Raw genomic sequence first — 20,896 nt, 5'->3', positions numbered from 1 at the left:
TGTACCACTAGCCACTTTAAACAATGCCACTTAATACAATGTTTACATACCCTACATTACCCATCTCATATGTATATACTGTACTCTATATCATCTACTGCATCTTGCCATCTTTATGTAATACATGTACCACTAGCCACTTTAAACTATGCCACTTTATGTTTACATACCCTACAGTACTCATCTCATATGTATATACCGTACTCTATACCATCTACTGCATCTGCCATGCCGTTCTGTACCACCACTCATTCATATATCTTTATGTACATATTCTTTATCCCTTTACACTTGTGTGTGTGTGTAAGGTAGTAGTTGTGGAATTGTTAGGTTAGATTACTGTTGGTTATTACTGCATTGTCGGAACTAGAAGCACAAGCATTTCGCTACACTCGCATTAACATCTGCTAACCATGTGTATGTGACTAATAAAATTTGATTTGATTTGATTTGATTTGACCCAGTGCACTTACGGAACTGTTTTGAATGACCCAGTGCAGTTACACAACTGTATTGAATGATCCAGTGGAGTTACGAAACTGTATTAAATGACCCAGTGAAGTTGAACATCTGTATTGAATGACCCAATGCAGTTACACAACTGTATTGAATGGCCCAGTTCAGTTAAGGAACTGTATTGAATGACCCAGTGCAGTTGAACAACTGTATTGAATGACCCAGTGAAGTTACGGAACTGTATTAAATGACCCAGTGCAGTTAAGGAACTGTTTTAAATGACCCTGTGCAGTTACACAACTGTATTGAATGACCCAGTTCAGTTACGGAACTGTACTGAATGACCCAGTGCAGTTACGGAACTGTATTGCATGACCCAGTGCACTTACACAACAGTATTGAATGACACAGTGCAGTCACAGAACTGTATTGAATGACCCAGTGCAGTTACAGAACTGTATTGAATGACCCAGTGCAGTTACACAACTGTATTGAATGACCCAGTGCAGTTACACAACTGTATTGAATAACCCAGTGCAGTTACACAACTGTATTGAATGACCCAGTGCAGTTACACAACTGTATTGAATGATACAAGTGCAGTTATACAACTGTATTGAATGACCCAGTGCAGTTGAACAACTGTATTGAATGACCCAGTGCAGTAACGGAACTGTTTTGAACGACCCAGTGCAATTACGGAACTGTATTGAATGACCATTGCACTTACAGAACTGTATTGAATGACCCTGTACTCTTACGGAACTGTATTGAATGACCCAGTGCAGATACAGAACTGTATTGAATGACCCCGTGCAGTTACATAACTGTATTGAATGACCCAGTGCAGTTACATAACTGTATTGAATGACCCAGTGCACTTACACAACTGTATTGAATGACCCAGTGCAATTACACAACAGTATTGAATGACACAGTGCAGTTACTGAACTGTATTGAATGACCCAGTGTAGTGACACAATTCTATTGGATGACCCAATGCAGTTAAACAACTGTATTGAATGACCCAGTGCAGTTACACAACTGTATTGAATGACCCAGTGCAGTTACACAACTGTATTGAATGGCCCAGTGCAGTTACACAACTGTATTGAATGGCCCAGTGCAGTTACACAACTGTATTGAATAACCCAGTGCAGTTACACAACTGTATTGAATGACCCAGTGCAGTTACACAACTGTATTGAATAACCCAGTGCAGTTACACAACTGTATTGAATGACCCAGTGCAGTTACACAACTGTATTGAATGATACAAGTGCAGTTATACAACTGTATTGAATGACCCAGTGCAGTTGAACAACTGTATTGAATGACCCAGTGCAGTAACGGAACTGTTTTGAACGACCCAGTGCAATTACGGAACTGTATTGAATGACCATTGCACTTACAGAACTGTTTTGACTGACCCAGTGCAGTTACACAACTGTATTGAATGACCCAGTGCATTTACACAACTCTGTTGAATGACCCAGTGCACTTACAGAACTGTTTTGAATGACCCAGTGCAGTTACACAACTGTATTGCATAACCCAGTGCACTTACACAACAGTATTGAATGACACAGTGCAGTCACAGAACTGTATTGAATGACCCAGTGCAATTACACAAGTGTATTGAATGACCCAATGCAGTTACTGAACTGTATTGAATGACCCAGTGTAGTGACACAATTCTATTAAATGACCCAATGCAGTTAAACAACTGTTTTGAATGACCCAGTGCAATTACGGAACTGTATTGAATGACCCAGTGCACTTACACAACAGTATTGAATGACACAGTGCAGTCACAGAACTGTATTGAATGACCCAGTGCAATTACACAAGTGTATTGAATGACCCAATGCAGTTACTGAACTGTATTGAATGACCCAGTGTAGTGACACAATTCTATTAAATGACCCAATGCAGTTAAACAACTGTTTTGAATGACCCAGTGCAATTACGGAACTGTATTGAATGACCCAGTGCAGTTACACAACTGCATTGAATAACCCAGTGCAGTTACACAACTGTATTGAATGGCCCAGTGCAGTTACACAACTGTATTGAATGACCCAGTGCAGTTACACAACTGTATTGAATAACCCAGTGCAGTTACACAACTGTATTGAATGACCCAGTGCAGTTACACAACTGTATTGAATGACCCAGTGCAGTTACACAACTGTATTGAATGATACAAGTGCAGTTATACAACTGTATTGAATGACCCAGTGCAGTTGAACAACTGTATTGAATGACCCAGTGCCGTTACACAACTGTATTGAATGACCCAGTGCATTTACACAACTCTGTTGAATGACCCAGTGCAGTTACACAACTGTATTGAATGACCCAGTGCAGTTACACAACTGTATTGAGTGACCCAGTGCAGTTAAACAACTGTATTGAATGACCCAGTGGAGTTACAAAACTGTATTGAATGACCCAGTGCACTTACACAACTGTATTGAATGACTCAGTGCAGTTGAACAACTGTATTGAATGACCCAGTGCAGTTACAGAACTGTATTGAATGACCCAGTGCAATTGCAAAACTGTATTGCATGACCCAGTGCACTTACACAACAGTATTGAATGACACAGTGCAGTCACAGAACTGTATTGAATGACCCAGTGCAGTTACAGAACTGTATTGAATGACCCAGTGTAGATACACAAGTGTATTGAATGACCCAATGCAGTTATGGAACTGTATTGAATGACCCAGTGCAGTTACTGAACTGTATTGAATGACCCAATGCAGTGACACAATTCTATTGAATGACCCAATGCAGTTAAACAACTGTATTGAATGACCCAGTGCAGTTACGGAACTGTATTGAATGACCCAGTGCAGTTGCACAACTGCATTGAATAACCCAGTGCAGTTACACAACTGTATTGAATGGCCCAGTGCAGTTACACAACTGTATTGAATGGCCCAGTGCAGTTACACAACTGTATTGAATGACCCAGTGCAGTTACACAACTGTATTGAATAACCCAGTGCAGTTACACAACTCAATTGAATGACCCAGTGCAGTTACACAACTGTATTGAATGATACAAGTGCAGTTATACAACTGTATTGAATGACCCAGTGCAGTTGAACAACTGTATTGAATGACCCAGTGCATTTACACAACTCTGTTGAATGACCCAGTGCACTTACGGAACTGTTTTGAATGACCCAGTGCAGTTACACAACTGTATTGAATGATCCAGTGGAGTTACGAAACTGTATTGAATGACCCAGTGAAGTTGAACATCTGTATTGAATGACCCAATGCAGTTACACAACTGTATTGAATGGCCCAGTTCAGTTAAGGAACTGTATTGAATGACCCAGTGCAGAGTTGAACAACTGTATTGAATGACCCAGTGAAGTTACGGAACTCTATTAAATGACCCAGTGCAGTTAAGGAACTGTTTTAAATGACCCTGTGCAGTTACACAACTGTATTGAATGACCCAGTTCAGTTACGGAACTGTACTGAATGACCCAGTGCAGTTACGGAACTGTATTAAATGACCCAGTGCAGTTAAGGAACTGTATTAACTGACCCAGTGCAGTTACGGAACTGTATTGAATGACCCAGTGAAGTTACGGAACTGTATTGAATGACCCAGTGAAGTTACGAAACTGTATTAAATGACCCAGTGCAGTTACGGAACTTTATTGAATGACCCAGTGCAGTTACGGAACTGTACTGAATGACCCAGTGCAGTTACAGAACTGTACTGAATGACCCAGTGCAGTTACAGAAGTGTATTAAATGACCCAGTGCAGTTAAGGAACTGTATTAAATGACCCAGTGCAGTTACGGAACTGTATTGAATGACCCAGTGCAGTTACGGAACTGTACTGAATGACCCAGTGCAGTTACGGAACTGTACTGAATGACCCAGTGCAGTTACAGAACTGTAATGAATGACCCAGTGCAGTTACAGAACTGTAATGAATGACCCAGTGCAGTTACAGAACTGTACTGAATGACCCAGTGCAGTTACAGAACTGTAATGAATGACCCAGTGCAGTTACAGAACTGTACTGAATGACCCAGTGCAGTTACAGAAGTGTATTGAATGACCCAGTGCAGTTACAGAAGTGTACTGAATGACCCAGTGCAGTTACGGAACTGTATTAAATGACCCAGTGCAGTTAAGGAACTGTATTAACTGACCCAGTGCAGTTACGGAACTGTATTGAATGACCCAGTGAAGTTACGGAACTGTATTGAATGACCCAGTGAAGTTACGAAACTGTATTAAATGACCCAGTGCAGTTACGGAACTTTATTGAATGACCCAGTGCAGTTACGGAACTGTACTGAATGACCCAGTGCAGTTACAGAACTGTACTGAATGACCCAGTGCAGTTACAGAAGTGTATTAAATGACCCAGTGCAGTTAAGGAACTGTATTAAATGACCCAGTGCAGTTACGGAACTGTATTGAATGACCCAGTGCAGTTACGGAACTGTACTGAATGACCCAGTGCAGTTACGGAACTGTACTGAATGACCCAGTGCAGTTACAGAACTGTACTGAATGACCCAGTGCAGTTACAGAAGTGTATTGAATGACCCAGTGCAGTTACAGAACTGTACTGAATGACCCAGTGCAGTTACAGAAGTGTACTGAATGACCCAGTGCAGTTACAGAAGTGTATTGAATGACCCAGTGCAGTTACAGAACTGTACTGAATGACCCAGTGCAGTTACAGAAGTGTACTGAATGACCCAGTGCAGTTAAGGAAGTGCAGGAAGGTACATTGTCTTTGTCATTGCACCAAGGTAGAGGAGGTGCTAACAAACTACTCTGTCAAGGACCTGGGCCGAAATGTGTGCTTTGGTCTGCAGTCACAGTTTATTAGCCATACTCCGGACTTGAAGATCTTAATGTGTGAATAAATTAATTGTTGTTTGTGTATCAAACATCCTCCAATCATTGAGTGTGATAACAGTTTTAAAATGTCCTTGACATTGTCCCCTAGATCTAGATGGATGGTGTCTGTGTGAGTATGTGTTTATTTGAACCGAGGGTGTAAAACTCAATCCCTGGAACGTATCCAAAAGTGTTTTTTCACCACTCTCATTGTTAATGTTCAAGTATTGTGTGTGATAGTGGGGTAGTCAGCCCAGTGATCCTCTTATAGCAGCTCTATCCCTTTGTTTTAGCAACAATTAAAACTGTTAAGCCACTGTCTGTTGTCTTTTTTTGGTTTGTTTTGTATTTTCTCGCTAAAAGCTTTTTTTTATTGATAATTTCTCAAAGCCAAAAAGCTCAAGGGGATCACGTATTGATTCTTTAATTTAACCAAAGACACACACTGTATGGCATTCTTTCTACAGAAAATGAGAGATTTGCTATTGAAACAAATAGTTAACTTATTTGTGGTATTGCATCTACTGCTGGGTCCTACTAGTTGTATAATGTGGCTACCGTTTCTGTACAGTCTCATTTGGTGTACACAAGCTATAAATATACATGTATAAGCTGTGTATAGTGTTTGCAGTTACCTGTGAAAAAAAATGTATTTTTCGAAAATGTGTTTTTTCTGTATAATGGACTCTGACTTAGTGAGATTGTTCCCATCAATGTGATGGTTGCTCGGAGCTGAATATAAAATGATTATTCCTTCATAATGAAGTGATTTTAGTTTGGGAGTATCCTTGGCCTTGCTCCAGGTGCCTTCAGATGGCGAACAGATGTCTAGAAGCATCTCCAAAGACTTCTCTACTTCACTTATTTTTTCACTTTAACCAGATTCTCCTTATTGGAGGGGCAGAATTTCTGAATTCCACCCCAGTTTCTTTAACATTAGTTAAGAGCAAAACTATTTTTTAATGATTTTTTTTTACAGAAAGCTCTTAAAAAAATATTGACAGGAATAATTCTGAGATGTTGAGTTAGGATGAAATGGAAATGGTTCTGTTCCTTGGCTATGTATTTAAATATGCAATATGGACAGTAGTCTGTTGCTTCTCTCATTAGGCACACAGAGCAAGGCTGAATTTAAAACCGTGACAGTTTAGTGGCATGTGTAAACATGCAGGCTTTGCTTGCAGATGAGCCAAGTGTATTAGCAAGAGGTCCATGGAGCAAGAAATAGAACTGAAATATTGATGGGGTTTGATTTGGATTCACCCCCCAAGGATGAGGCATTGAAAACTTGCAATCTGTGGATTGCCTAAGGCAAACTGGCACGGAGGTCAACCCTATAGGTTTTTCTTTACATGAAAACAACTCGTCAAAGGGAAAAGACCGAGCGAAGGAAGAAAAAATATTATACACCTGGGATCGGGATTTTGGCTTTAGAGGGTTATGGATTTTTTTTGTTTTTTGTTTTTTTGTTAGACATCTTCCCTCATTTTCTCTGGATCAAAAATCCATTTTGGATCATCCATTCAATATTAAATCTGGCAGCTACTTGTATACACAACAAACTCAATTTGCTGAGGGGTTTTGAGATCTTTCATGGACGTGTATCAATGGCTGAAGTCAAAGAGCCTCTCTTTCATTTTAAAATAGATTGACAACAGGTCTTATATTGTCTTGTCAACTTTTGAGACGCATCATGCATTTCTCATTCCAAATGGAGCAAAGTTTTAGGCTATTATCTTTTTTTAAATTACTTTTCTTATTTTCATTTGTCTCGCTGAAATGTTGTTTACTGTATTTTTTGTCTTATACTTTTATGTATTATATTATGAGGGGAAAATAAATATAGAGGAAATCAAATGTGGAATAAATATGCATAATTAAGACATTACAAATCAATTTCCCAGAGAGTGGCACTGGGCAACGGACACAGTGCTTCTCCCAAAACAGACACACAAACACTGAATTCTGAAATGTACTGTATGTATGGTAAGTGGTTAATTTGAAATCACCAGATCAGAGACCGACACTGGCGACGCATCGTGTATCCCATGACAACTCCCACCACAACTCCCAAACAGAGAAGAAGGACTCATTTCCCCATGGTTACCCAGCCAATGAATCCAGGAAATTGGGCAGAGGTTGGCAGCAGGCCCTCTGTGCCTCCTGTGACAGCATCAAATCCCTATCCCTCTAACAGGGTCCTTCAGGGAACCCAGAAAACATGCCTGATGACTTTTTGCCAGTTGTATTTTATCTCTTTTCATTTCCAACATGATCATGTAGCGGGAAGTAATTATTTCACCTATGAGGTTATGGATACATCTGTGATTCCTCACCATTGAGGGCTGTTTTGTATTAATTGTGGTCAAATCTCTTGAAATAGGACAAGTGTTTTGTGAGCTGAAGTGGCTTTTGTAATTTTGGGGGTGAAATCTTGTTGCCTTTTTGTACACCTGAAACAACACATGAAGTAATTACAAAGCCAACAATTACCCAGCCAACCACCAGACATAATCGATAGGCCATCAGACAGAGGGTCAGGGAGCAAATGTCAGGGGTCAAAGTTCAATGGCAAACGCTATAGCAGTGTGAGTGTGTGTGAGCATGGGGGGTGGGAGAGTTCCTCGAGAGGAAGAGGATGCTGATTCAACAGGGAGTGCAACAGAATGGGATTGAGTCAGGGGCAGGCCTGTAAATAAATGATCTATTCTTCTTGAGGCACGGAGTATTGATCAGGATACCACATTATTGGAGCCCTGAGGACTGCACCTCGGAACAGATGGGATACAATGCCGACCAGACATACACTGGTAGGTCTAGAATTAAAACTGCAGGCCTATAGGCCTCAACATGCAATTCTCTCTTATTTCACACAGACATAACAGCTGGTCTAGAATACAGACTAGGCCAACTGTAAATCTCTGTAAGTCTCTCCTACTATACTTTGATACTGTATATGTACTATGTATTTCATAGCAAGTTGATCGTGTAATACAGATGTAGGATCTTAATTTGACCTATATTGTCACAGCAAAAATAATTCAGCAGCAACAGGATTTGACATAGTGTTGCTTGATAATGTTGCTTGATCGGTGGTTAGGCTATTAGCTTGCTACAGATGTAGGATCTTAATTTGATCACCCAGAAGATTCCACAAAGGACGATGGCGACATCGACTTGGCAAACCAGAGCCTTACATTTGTTGCTGAAAATGTTCCTGCACGGCAGGAAATGTAAACTTGGAGTGTATTGAAGGTTTAAAAAGGCTCCAAAAGTTGGTAATTTCCACTTTAAAATGTCAGACTTGATTTGCCCTAACAAAAAAATTATTAACCCTGACAAAAAATGTCCATTAATTATAAATCACATTTCCTGTTCGTGCAGGATTATTTTCCTGATGTAGCAAACTGGTTCAAATTAAGATCCTACATTTGTACATAAAAAGTGCGCTAACTGTGTGCAAGTGTGAGTTTTACAGTGAATGTATCATGAAGCTCGATGCAGGAAAATTCACAGCAACAAAAGAGTGATCAAATTAATATCCTACATCTGTAGCGTTCCAACAGGTGACATCACAGTCCTACTATGATGGCTACAAACAAACGGAGGCTGTTGCTGAACGGGGCTGACGGCTGGACTAAACCATCCATAACCCTGTCCTGACGTGTTGGAAATGGATGACCTAGCTGCACTACACCGCGCACACGGAGAAGGAGGCTAGTCCATCATCGGCATCCCCTTGTGAAACACTCCCCCCTCTACCCCCACCACCTCTACCTACCAGGGATGTTCCTGTTAAATATGTGCAACTTCCCATTTAAATTAAAGGCCCTGAACCATGAAAGGCACCACAGGTATCCGCTACTCTGTGCTGTACTAGTTCCTGTAGTGGAGGTTGGTGGGTCTGATACAGAAGTGGCCTGCCTGTGTGTCGTAACGCTCCAACAGCAGAGAAATACAGCAAGCCGCTCTCTCAGCTGTAACGTATTAAAAAACAGAGAAAATAAATGACCCAGCCACTGATGAGTTATGAGTTATGGGTTAAGTTAAGTGTGTGTGTGTGTGTGTGTGTGTGTGTGTGTGTGTGTGTGTGTGTGTGTGTGTGTGTGTGTGTGTGTGTGTGTGTGTGTGTGTGTGTGTGTGTGTGTGTGTGTGTGTGTGTGTGTGTGTGTGTGTGTGTGTGTGTGTGTGTGTGTGTGTGTGTGCACACGCGTTCGTGCGTGTGTGAGAATGGAGTGAACCTTGCATTTTTGCTACCAGAAGAAGCTAATTATACAAATACTCAACTAAGCGGCCTGGTCTATTCAGGCTCGCCGCACTCCATCTTCCCCTGGGACAGAGTGTTCAGGAGTCACACAGCCATCACATAACAGACGCGACTATACAGTATACAACTTGAGAGCATTTTCCCTTCTGCTCAACAGAAACTGTCAGTGGGATTGTATGAAGTGATTTCTGACGGCGGCCTATTGAACAATATCAGACGTCTAGACAACGTGTAAATACCGACCAAAATACAAACGAAGTAAGCCATGTCATTGTATATCACCTTATTCAAATGGGGTCTGAACACAGCCATTCAATATTCCAGTTATATACACCATTGACAAATTAACAAACCACAGGAGGCTGGTGGCACCTGAATTGGGGAGAACGGGCTCTTGGTAATGGCTGGAGTGGAATGGTGTCAAATACATCAAACATGGTTCAAACATGGTTTCCATGGTTTCCATGTGTGTTGCCTTTCCATTTGCTCTGTTCCAGCCATTATTATGAGCCGTCCTCCCCTCAGAAGCCCCCACTGGAAGAAACAACACATCACTTTTTGTTGATCAAAATAAAGCCGCTCGTTACGTTAATGACGATTCTTAAATCCAATGCCGTGAAGAAATGACTATACGCCAGGTGCAAACAAACAATTTCTAATGCCTTTGTTATTAAGTTGCAGAGGTAAACACACAAGAGAAGAAAATCTATAGCAGAGTAATGAGCTGAGGCGGCTTGCTACTGAGTAAATATCGGTGCGGTTAATAAATACAATCTAATGTCGAATTCAATTAAAGGGGATTTTACGTCTATTGTAGCTTCAGTCAGTACTATCACAAGGGCTGCTAATTCGCCAGGGTCCTTATAATATAAGTAGGTGCCGATACGATATGTTTTGCAATTTTCACGATTCTATGTATTACGTTTCGTTACTGCGATTTTATTGCGATTCGATGTTCCAAACATATTGCTGACCATAAGTCTGCTGCAGAGAGACAAGAGAGAGCCAGCAGAAAACATTAGAAAATGTCTTTTGATCAGTCATGGAAATAATAGTACTGAAAACAAATTGACTCACTATTTAAAAAGAAGATGGAGAACAGGCAATGAAGGAAAAATACTGGAGTTATAGTGAAGGTACAGTCGACTAGCGCAAAATAATATTCTAATATGTATCTGTGTCGATCCAAAAACATAATCCTAAACATCCAAAGCAAACTGCAAATGCATCCAACAAGTTTGATGTAGTGTAGGCATTGTGTACTAGGAATATGAGACCAAATACTAAACTTTTGACTACTTTATACACTATAAGTGAATTTCTCCAAATAATTTCTTCAAGATACATAAAGTGCTTTCATTTCTAAACAGTAAAACTGATACAGAGAAAGCCAAGAGTGTGCAAAGCTGTCATCAAGGCAAAAGGTGGCTAATTTGAAGAATCTAAAATCAAAAATATATTTAGATATGTTTAACACTTACTACATGACACCATATGTGTTATTTCACAGTTTTGATGTCTTCACTATTATGTAGTGAATTATGTAGAAAATAGTGAAAATAAAGAAAAACCCTTGAATGATTAGGTGTGTCCAAACATTTGACTTGTACTGTATGTATAAAAATACCCTAAAATTAAAGGTGACATTCTATTCTTTCGTCTCATATGAAACATTTGATCTCAAATCCAAAATGCTGGAGAACAGACACAATAGTTTTTTTATCTTGACTTTCCAAATATGCACGAAAGGAACCATAGACTTAGATAGACAACTTTAGCGCCCAAATGCCAGTTTTAGCATGAGCAGCACCATTGAGGACATTCACAGTTTTGAAGTAGTTAACCGAGTGGTACTTCCTATGGGTTAAGGAAGGATCGCATAACTCCATCCAGGTCATCAGGAGGCATCAGCCAATGAAATATACTCGTGAGCAAACATTCCATAACTACAGGTGGCAGTAAATCTCCAACCTTGGCTCTATACCTGTTCAAACATCACTCTCCGGGTTGCAAGATGGGGGTATTAACGGTGTTGTACATTACTTTTCACAATGCAAATTGTTTAACAAACATTCATGTGTCGTAAAGGTGATGGCGGGTCGCCTAGCCGTTAAGAGCGTTGGACCAGTAACCAAAAAGTCGCTGGTTCAAATCCCTGCGTTGACTAGCTGAAGAATCTGTCTGTGCCCCTGATTAAGGCACTTAGCCCTAATTTCTCCTGTATGTCACTCTGGATAAAAGTGTCGGCTAAAATGTAAATAGTGGGCCTTTAATCTGTTACACTGAGAAAATGTACTCGCTTAGATATTTTATGTAAAAAACATTCAGCTACTCCTTGAATGGTGGTCCTCAAGAGCTTTTGACTGTGATTTAGTGGTCCCTGAAAAAGAAAAGGTTGGAATCCGCTGGTCTAGATTGGCATTGTTAGATATGGAGAATCATATGAAAGATAGCTTGTTGGATATGGAGAATCATATGAAAGATAGCTTGTTGGATATGGAGAATCATATGAAAGATAGCTTGTTGGATATGGAGAATCATATGAAAGATAGCTTGTTGGATATGGAGAATCATATGAAAGATAGCTTGTTGGATATGGAGAATCATATGAAAGATAGCTCGTTGGATATGGAGAATCATATGAAAGATAGCTCGTTGGATATGGAGAAGCATGTGAAAGATAGCTTGTTGGATATGGAGAATCATATGAAAGATAGCTTGATGGATATGGAGAATCATGTGAAAGATAGCTTGTTGGATATGGAGAATCATATGAAAGATAGCTTGTTGGATATGGAGAATCATATGAAAGATAGCTTGTTGGATATGGAGAATCATCTGAAAGATAGCTTGTTGGATATGGAGAATCATATGAAAGATAGCTTGTTGGATATGGAGAATCATATGAAAGATAGCTTGTTGGATATGGAGAATCATCTGAAAGATAGCTTGTTGGATATGGAGAATCATATGAAAGATAGCTTGTTGGATATGGAGAATCATATGAAAGATAGCTTGTTGGATATGGAGAATCATCTGAAAGATAGCTTGTTGGATATGGAGAATCATATGAAAGATAGCTCGTTGGATATGGAGAAGCATGTGAAAGATAGCTTGTTGGATATGGAGAATCATATGAAAGATAGCTTGTTGGATATGGAGAATCATATGAAAGATAGCTTGTTGGATATGGAGAATCATATGAAAGATAGCTTGTTGGATATGGAGAATCATATGAAAGATAGCTTGTTGGATATGGAGAATCATATGAAAGATAGCTTGTTGGATATGGAGAATCATCTGAAAGATAGCTTGTTGGATATGGAGAATCATATGAAAGATAGCTTGTTGGATATGGAGAATCATATGAAAGATAGCTTGTTGGATATGGAGAAGCATGTGAAAGATAGCTTGTTGGATATGGAGAATCATATGAAAGATAGCTTGTTGGATATGGAGAATCATATGAAAGATAGCTCGTTGAATATGGAGAAGCATGTGAAAGATAGCTTGTTGGATATGGAGAATCATATGAAAGATAGCTTGTTGGATATGGAGAATCATATGAAAGATAGCTTGTTGGATATGGAGAATCATCTGAAAGATAGCTTGTTGGATATGGAGAATCATATGAAAGATAGCTTGTTGGATATGGAGAATCATATGAAAGATAGCTCGTTGGATATGGAGAATCATCTGAAAGATAGCTTGTTGGATATGGAGAATCATATGAAAGATAGCTTGTTGGATATGGAGAATCATATGAAAGATAGCTTGTTGGATATGGAGAATCATCTGAAAGATAGCTTGTTGGATATGGAGAATCATATGAAAGATAGCTCGTTGGATATGGAGAAGCATGTGAAAGATAGCTTGTTGGATATGGAGAATCATCTGAAAGATAGCTTGTTGGATATGGAGAATCATATGAAAGATAGCTTGTTAGATATGGAGAATCATATGAAAGATAGCTTGTTGGATATGGAGAATCATCTGAAAGATAGCTTGTTGGATATGGAGAATCATATGAAAGATAGCTTGTTGGATATGGAGAATCATCTGAAAGATAGCTTGTTGGATATGGAGAATCATATGAAAGATAGCTTGTTGGATATGGAGAATCATCTGAAAGATAGCTTGTTGGATATGGAGAAGCATGTGAAAGATAGCTTGTTGGATATGGAGAATCATATGAAAGATAGCTCGTTGGATATGAAGAAGCATGTGAAAGATAGCTTGTTGGATATGGAGAATCATATGAAAGATAGCTCGTTGGATATGGAGAAGCATGTGAAAGATAGCTTGTTGGATATGGAGAATCATATGAAAGATAGCTTGTTGGATATGGAGAAGCATGTGAAAGATAGCTTGTTGGATATGGAGAATCATATGAAAGATAGCTTGATGGATATGGAGAATCATGTGAAAGATAGCCTGTTGGATATGGAGAAGCATGTGAAAGATAGCTCGTTGGATATGGAGAAGCATGTGAAAGATAGCTTGTTGGATATGGAGAATCATATGAAAGATAGCTCGTTGGATATGGAGAAGCATGTGAAAGATAGCTTGTTGGATATGGAGAATCATATGAAAGATAGCTCGTTGGATATGGAGAAGCATGTGAAAGATAGCTTGTTGGATATGGAGAATCATATGAAAGATAGCTTGTTGGATATGGAGAAGCATGTGAAAGATAGCTTGTTGGATATGGAGAATCATATGAAAGATAGCTTGATGGATATGGAGAATCATGTGAAAGATAGCCTGTTGGATAAGGAGATTCATATGAAAGATATGGAGAATCATATGAAAGATAACTTGTTAGATATGGAGAATCATATGAAAGATAGCTTGTTGGATATGGAGAATCATGTGAAAGATAGCTTGTTGGATTTGGAGAATCATATGAAAGATAGCTTGTTGGATATGGAGAATCATGTGAAAGATAGCTTGTTGGATTTGGAGAATCATATGAAAGATAGCTCGTTGGATATGGAGAATCAAATGAAAGATAGCCTGTTGGATAAGGAGATTCATATGAAAGATATGGAGAATCATATGAAAGATAACTTGTTAGATATGGAGAATCATATGAAAGATAGCTTGTTGGATATGGAGAATCATCTGAAAGATAGCTTGTTGGATATGGAGAATCATATGAAAGATAGCTTGTTGGATATGGAGAATCATATGAAAGATAGCTTGTTGGATATGGAGAATCATGTGAAAGATAGCTTGTTGGATATGGAGAATCATCTGAAAGATAGCTTGTTGGATATGGAGAATCATATGAAAGATAGCTTGTTGGATATGGAGAATCATATGAAAGATAGCTTGTTGGATATGGAGAATCATATGAAAGATAGCTTGTTGGATATGGAGAATCATGTGAAAGATAGCTTGTTGGATATGGAGAATCATATGAAAGATAGCTTGTTGGATATGGAGAATCATGTGAAAGATAGCTTGTTGGATATGGAGAATCATATGAAAGATAGCTTGTTGGATATGGAGAATCATATGAAAGATAGCTTGTTGGATATGGAGAATCATATGAAAGATAGCTTGTTGGATATGGAGAATCATATGAAAGATAGCTTGTTGGATATGGAGAATCATATGAAAGATAGCTTGTTGGATATGGAGAATCATGTGAAAGATAGCTCGTTGGATATGGAGAATCATATGAAAGATAGCTTGTTGGATATGGAGAATCATATGAAAGATAGCTCGTTGGATATGGAGAATCATATGAAAGATAGCTTGTTGGATATGGAGAATCATATGAAAGATAGCTTGTTGGATATGGAGAATCATATGAAAGATAGCTCGTTGGATATGGAGAATCATATGAAAGATAGCTTGTTGGATAAGTAGGACACTTAAATGAGCTGTTCTTTTGCTTCTGATGGCCAGAGAGCTGTTTTGAGGTAGTAGTAGACACTGTAACATAGGCTACATCCCAAATGGCAGTCCATTCCCTACCTAGTGCACCGAGGCGGCTTCCACGGGGGCGGAGCTTGTGAGAATTAATGAATTTGCTGATTTGCATATTGTCACCGGGCGGTTGCTGTGTTTACTCCAAGGTGTTTGCGTAGCTGGCTCTCCCAAAGGAGTCTGTGTTCACTGTACATTCTGGAGTAAACAGTGATATGCAAATAACCTGCACATAATCAACTTTGATTTAGAACAACCTGTGACTGTACGTTGACGACTCTAGTTTTAAGTCAATATCGCTACAAATTATAATGTGGAGAAAATTAATTGGACTGTTAAGTGGAAGCGTGGTTTGTATCAAACAGTACAAAATAGCCCATTCTGTCTGTTGTAACAATAAGCTACAGTACCTCCTAATGTGTAACAGGAGTATTTCCAAGTTCCCTTTTTCTTTGATTCCCCCTTTTAATTTTGAAGGGAACATTTGAAGGTTGGAATATACTGGGATTAAACAATACAATTAGCAGAAACCCTGCCTTGTCTTGCCTAGCAGCACATCCCAAACTGGACTGCTTCTTTGTTGGCTAGCTACTCTCAGTTCCTTCTAGAACTTTCTACCCCATCCTCAGCAGTCTTCATAAAACTGATGCTGCGAACCACCTCTTTGTGTCTCTCTGCTGATAATGAAATAATGATGACTTTTTTTAAATAATGTAATGCTCGATGTAATCAATGTTCAGTGGGATTTCATCTCTGGTACATTCCTCAACACTTTGTTGCCATTCAGGATGTGTCGGTATGGGGTACAGAGATGAGTGACAGATGCAGAAATAGCTGCAGCGTCGGGGTATTGTGTATCTTCTTGACTGTAAATGAATACTGAGAAAGGCTAATTCAATTTCCTCTCAATAGACTGCCTATATCGTACACTCAGCTGGGAAGCTCTTTCTGTGGTATCCTACCCACAATGCACCAGCGGCGTGCACCCTCCTCATGCCTGTCATGTCATTTGCATATTGTGTAAAGCATTTTTCTTTTTACACAAGGCTCATAATGTTGATTCAATATGTTAACTATTATCACGTAACATTCAATAGCATCCAATAGCTGAATGCTGCTGGTGTAGTGTTCTGTGTGGTAACATCATGTCCTACCAGATTATGTTGAGGGTGATTGAGTTTGGTTTTGTGGTGAAATGGGCTAAATACGTTAATACGGTGATAACATTGATTCATGTAAATACTAACACTGGGACCAAGATCATGATTTAGGAACTTGTGGCCTCGATCTGTCCCTCTCTCTTCTTGTCTATCTCTGCCCTGTTTCCCTCCATCTCACTATTTTCTATCCTTCTTTTCCGTCTATCTATCTCCCTCCCTACCTTTCCCACAGTGTTCAGGTCTTGTAGTAGTGGTCAGAGTCTGCTTAGCAGTCACAAAGCCTTACTGTAATCAAAGAACTGACAAAAGACTGCTTTCCTTTTCTGTCAGCTTTTTGTGTATGTTCCGTTTCTCTCGCATGTCTGGAAGTCGGGGCGCCCTGTGCAGTAATTTGCATTGGGTAAGATGCTGGTGATCAAAGTCCTTGGAGACTTTTTGATTAGAATAGCCAGCCCTCCCTCTGTTATGCCCTTTCAATATCTTCTTACAAAAAAGGAGACCAAAAATGCCTCTCCCGCATTCCTCTTGTAGATATTCCCAGATTCCCACTTCTGCACCTCTGCATGGGAAGTCGTTCTCCAGGTTTTTTGGGAAACCCTTTCTTTATGAAGGAGAGGAGAGGACATGCTGTTAGGGTGAGAAAGACCTACTGTAATGCCTCTTGTATTATGAGGATATTATGAATGGTGACTTGTAGTTTGAAAGTTTAATGGCTGAGGTTTGATAGTCATTCTCCCAGTCCCATCTCTCAGGTAGAGTTGATCACACTGGCCTCTGGCATAGGCCTATCCTTCAACAACTTCCATTTAAAAATATGAACGCGCCTCCACCCTAGTTAAATGCTAAATCTCTCTCTTCCTCCCCAAGTTTTCTATCATCTTTGTTAAATCCTGAGTAGACAAATGTCACTCCTCTCAGTGTGTCTGTGAGTGGTGGTGGTAGTGGTGGTGGTGGTGGTGGTGGTGGTGGTGGTGGTGGTGGTGGTAGTGGTGGTGGGGGTGGTAGTGGTTCTGAGGCTGGGGGCTTTGGCTCAGCAGTAGCTCTCAGACTGGGCTGTGTGGTGGGAATACCTGTGGGGCCGCGCTCCACGGCTGCACATTTAATTAGAGGAATTCTCCAGTGATAAGGCCAGCCAACGGAGCTCCATCAATCCATCCCTCTGTCCCTGGGATCCCCGGCTATTTCCCCCCTCCATCCCCTCTCCTCGCTCAACCATCTCTCATCCCTGCCTGGCCGTCCGTCCGGGTTCGAAATCCATTGTCGGAATTATGGCGAGCGGTTCAATAATTCCGATTAGAGCTCATGTTTATTAATGCTCTACATCTGTGCAAACAACATGTCAAGCCCAGAGTTTATTGTAATTGCCTGAGCAAACAAAACCTGAAAGAAGCAATTTCCACTGACAATGTGCTATGACAAGTAATGAGACCATTGGCATTCCCCACCAATAGCGCTTCCAGCTTCTTTTTCATGGCGTCCATATTGTGTGTGATAGATACAGTATGTTTATAAGGAATGAAGGTGCTGGATAATGCGATGCCGCCACTAGAGGGAGGTTAGTGATTCCAGATAATCATCGTTTTCCTTCCCTGCGAGATCTTATTCGTTTCCCTTATCATCACTTATTCGTGAGACTATTGGTCGCTTCTACCCTCGTTGTCCCTGTATGGTCGACCGGTATAATATATTACGGCGACTATTAATTTGTGTGTTGTTGAATGAAATGATTTCCTGGAATTCACATGTACTGCCTGCCTCTCAGCCTGTTGTGACAATAGTGATTGTGTAATACCATACCGATAGGTCAAATTAGATGTTTTTAAACAGAGAGTGTTATTTAATTGAAAATGATGGTGGATATCAGAGACAGATTTTCTGTTTCAGAGTAGCATGTATCAGTGAGCTCCTGAATTAGTCATTATTGCGTAATTGAATTTGGGTGCTAAATATTTAATTGAATAACAGCTAGGGAGGTTTTATTGAATTCAACCTCCATTTGTAGTGAGGCGGACCTCTTAACAGTTTAGCAAAGTGCCTGGGTGGAAACATACGTCTCGGCTCTACTACAGCGTGTCATTTAAAATGTGATCAGAGCCTCTGATTCTCTCTTTTAATCCCAGATGACCACTGGGAAGCAGGGACTGGATCTGACGTTGAAAGCTCTGGTGTATTATTGCAGAGGAAGACATGCAGAGGAATGCAGAGGCTTCATTTATCATAGTGCTACTGGTTTAAAGTGTTTGCTACTCGCTATCTGCCCATTGAAGAGCTGCGTTTGGGTGGTGGATGGCTTTGGGTGGAAGCTGGGTTTGGGTGGTAGCTGGGTTTGGGTGGTAGCTGGGTTTGGGTGGTAGATGGGTTTGGGTGGTAGATGGGTTTGGGTGGTAGATGGGTTTGGGTGGTAGCTGGGTTTGGGTGGCAGATGGGTTTGGGTGGTGGATGGGTCTGGGTGGTTTTGTGTAGGTTTGAGGCTAGAGAATTAGATTCATATGAAAGTGATTAGACATCTGCGGCTCTGTTGTAGGGCTGGTTGGCCTCTCTTAACTGTTTCCAGAAACATGATGTAGCCTATGTCTTCATTTCTGCATGCTGTTGAGTGACAGAGCCAGAGAGAGACCAGTGTAGTGTGTACATAATTGAAATAATTATCCACAATATCCTAAAATACTTTGTGGATCTACGACAGGTAAGAGTGATACCGAAAGCACAAAATCGTCCAAATTTGGCATTTCAAAGTCAGTTATCAACATACATTTTTCACTTAAAACTAGTGAGACCAGGTTGTATCCAGAAGGTAACTCTGGTGTGTGTTTATGGGGCCGGGGGAGCGCTGATCAAGTGTTTAGGTTGCATCTCTGTGTGATGGCTCTGTGTGATGGCTCTGTGTGATGGCTCTGTGGGATTACACTTCCACTTAAGATTGATAGATTTATTTGTCACCCATGTCTCAACGCGAGCCGCTTACACACAGCCCCACACCAGACACGCCATTAATCAGAGTAAATAGGTCTCTTCTTATACGCATATCAGAACGACGTATGTAGAGCCATTGACACGAGCAGCAAAGCGTATTTACTACAAATAGAAGTGTGACCGGGCTGATCAGAAAACAAGGGTTTGGCAATGAGCTGACTAGCTGACTCCATCTCCTTTAAACAAGTGTAAATGTTGCTGACGCCAACCCTGAGGAAATTGCTATTTCTTCTTTTAGGATTGTGTTGTTCTGGACAGATGTTTGATTAATGGGGATGTGGGACGTCACATTTCATATACCCCTCCTATATATTAGCCTTTAGTTGGGTCATTTTTAATAGAAATAAATAGAGGTTCATGTTAGATACATTTCTGGTAATATTTACGCATGCTTAAATGTAGTGGTCACATAGGCCTACTGTTGCTGGACTCATTTAATCTTCCTTTGTTGTTGTCCCCACACTCATCAGTAACACACAATCTGATTGGACGCCTTATCCGAGTATCACCTCACCTGAGGTGTCGCATTATCTTCGCATAAATGCACACCTTGTCATTATTTATTGCTTAATTAGTGTGCTGCTTAATTAAATCTACATTAATCAAAGAGTCAGAGGCGGTGCTTAGGGATCACCTTACACATGTTAAATATACTGTACTTCATAATCCTGGGAATCATAAATCACCTTCCTCACTGGAATTAACTGATTATATTTGGTCAGTAATCGGTCACTAATAAAGTTCTGGAATACTTGAGCACTGATTCCATGGAAGCCTTGTGATTAACGATGGTTCTCCATAATAAGGACAACATTCTGAGAGAGGGGATCTCTCCAACCATTCCGGTGATGGAATTATGACTGTTGGCCTTAAATATCATCTGGATATTCTGCAGATTAGATAGAGTTTATTTCGAGTTCAATCTGTCTAACACCCATTCCTTCTCAGGCACCAAGAGGCCTATTTCCCGATTTCAGCCCCTGTGTTTGAAAAAGATTGGGCCTGTAGAAATAATATCTCCCATTTCTAATTTGTCTCATGGATTGCATTTCATCATCGGCCACCACAGAAGAAAAAAAATCATTTGATCTGTGAAAAGAGTCTGGGAGTTGAAAATTGTATTTCTTCATCCCTCTCTCTGTCGGGGGGAGAAGTGTTTGGCCTCCTCTTTTTCTCTCCTCCGTAATGGAGGGAGTGTTCCCCCGTG

This window comes from Salvelinus alpinus, chromosome 10, assembly GCF_045679555.1.
Source record: "Salvelinus alpinus chromosome 10, SLU_Salpinus.1, whole genome shotgun sequence".
NCBI classification, from domain to species: Eukaryota; Metazoa; Chordata; class Actinopteri; order Salmoniformes; family Salmonidae; genus Salvelinus; species Salvelinus alpinus.
Note: the sequence above shows the minus strand (reverse complement) of the source record.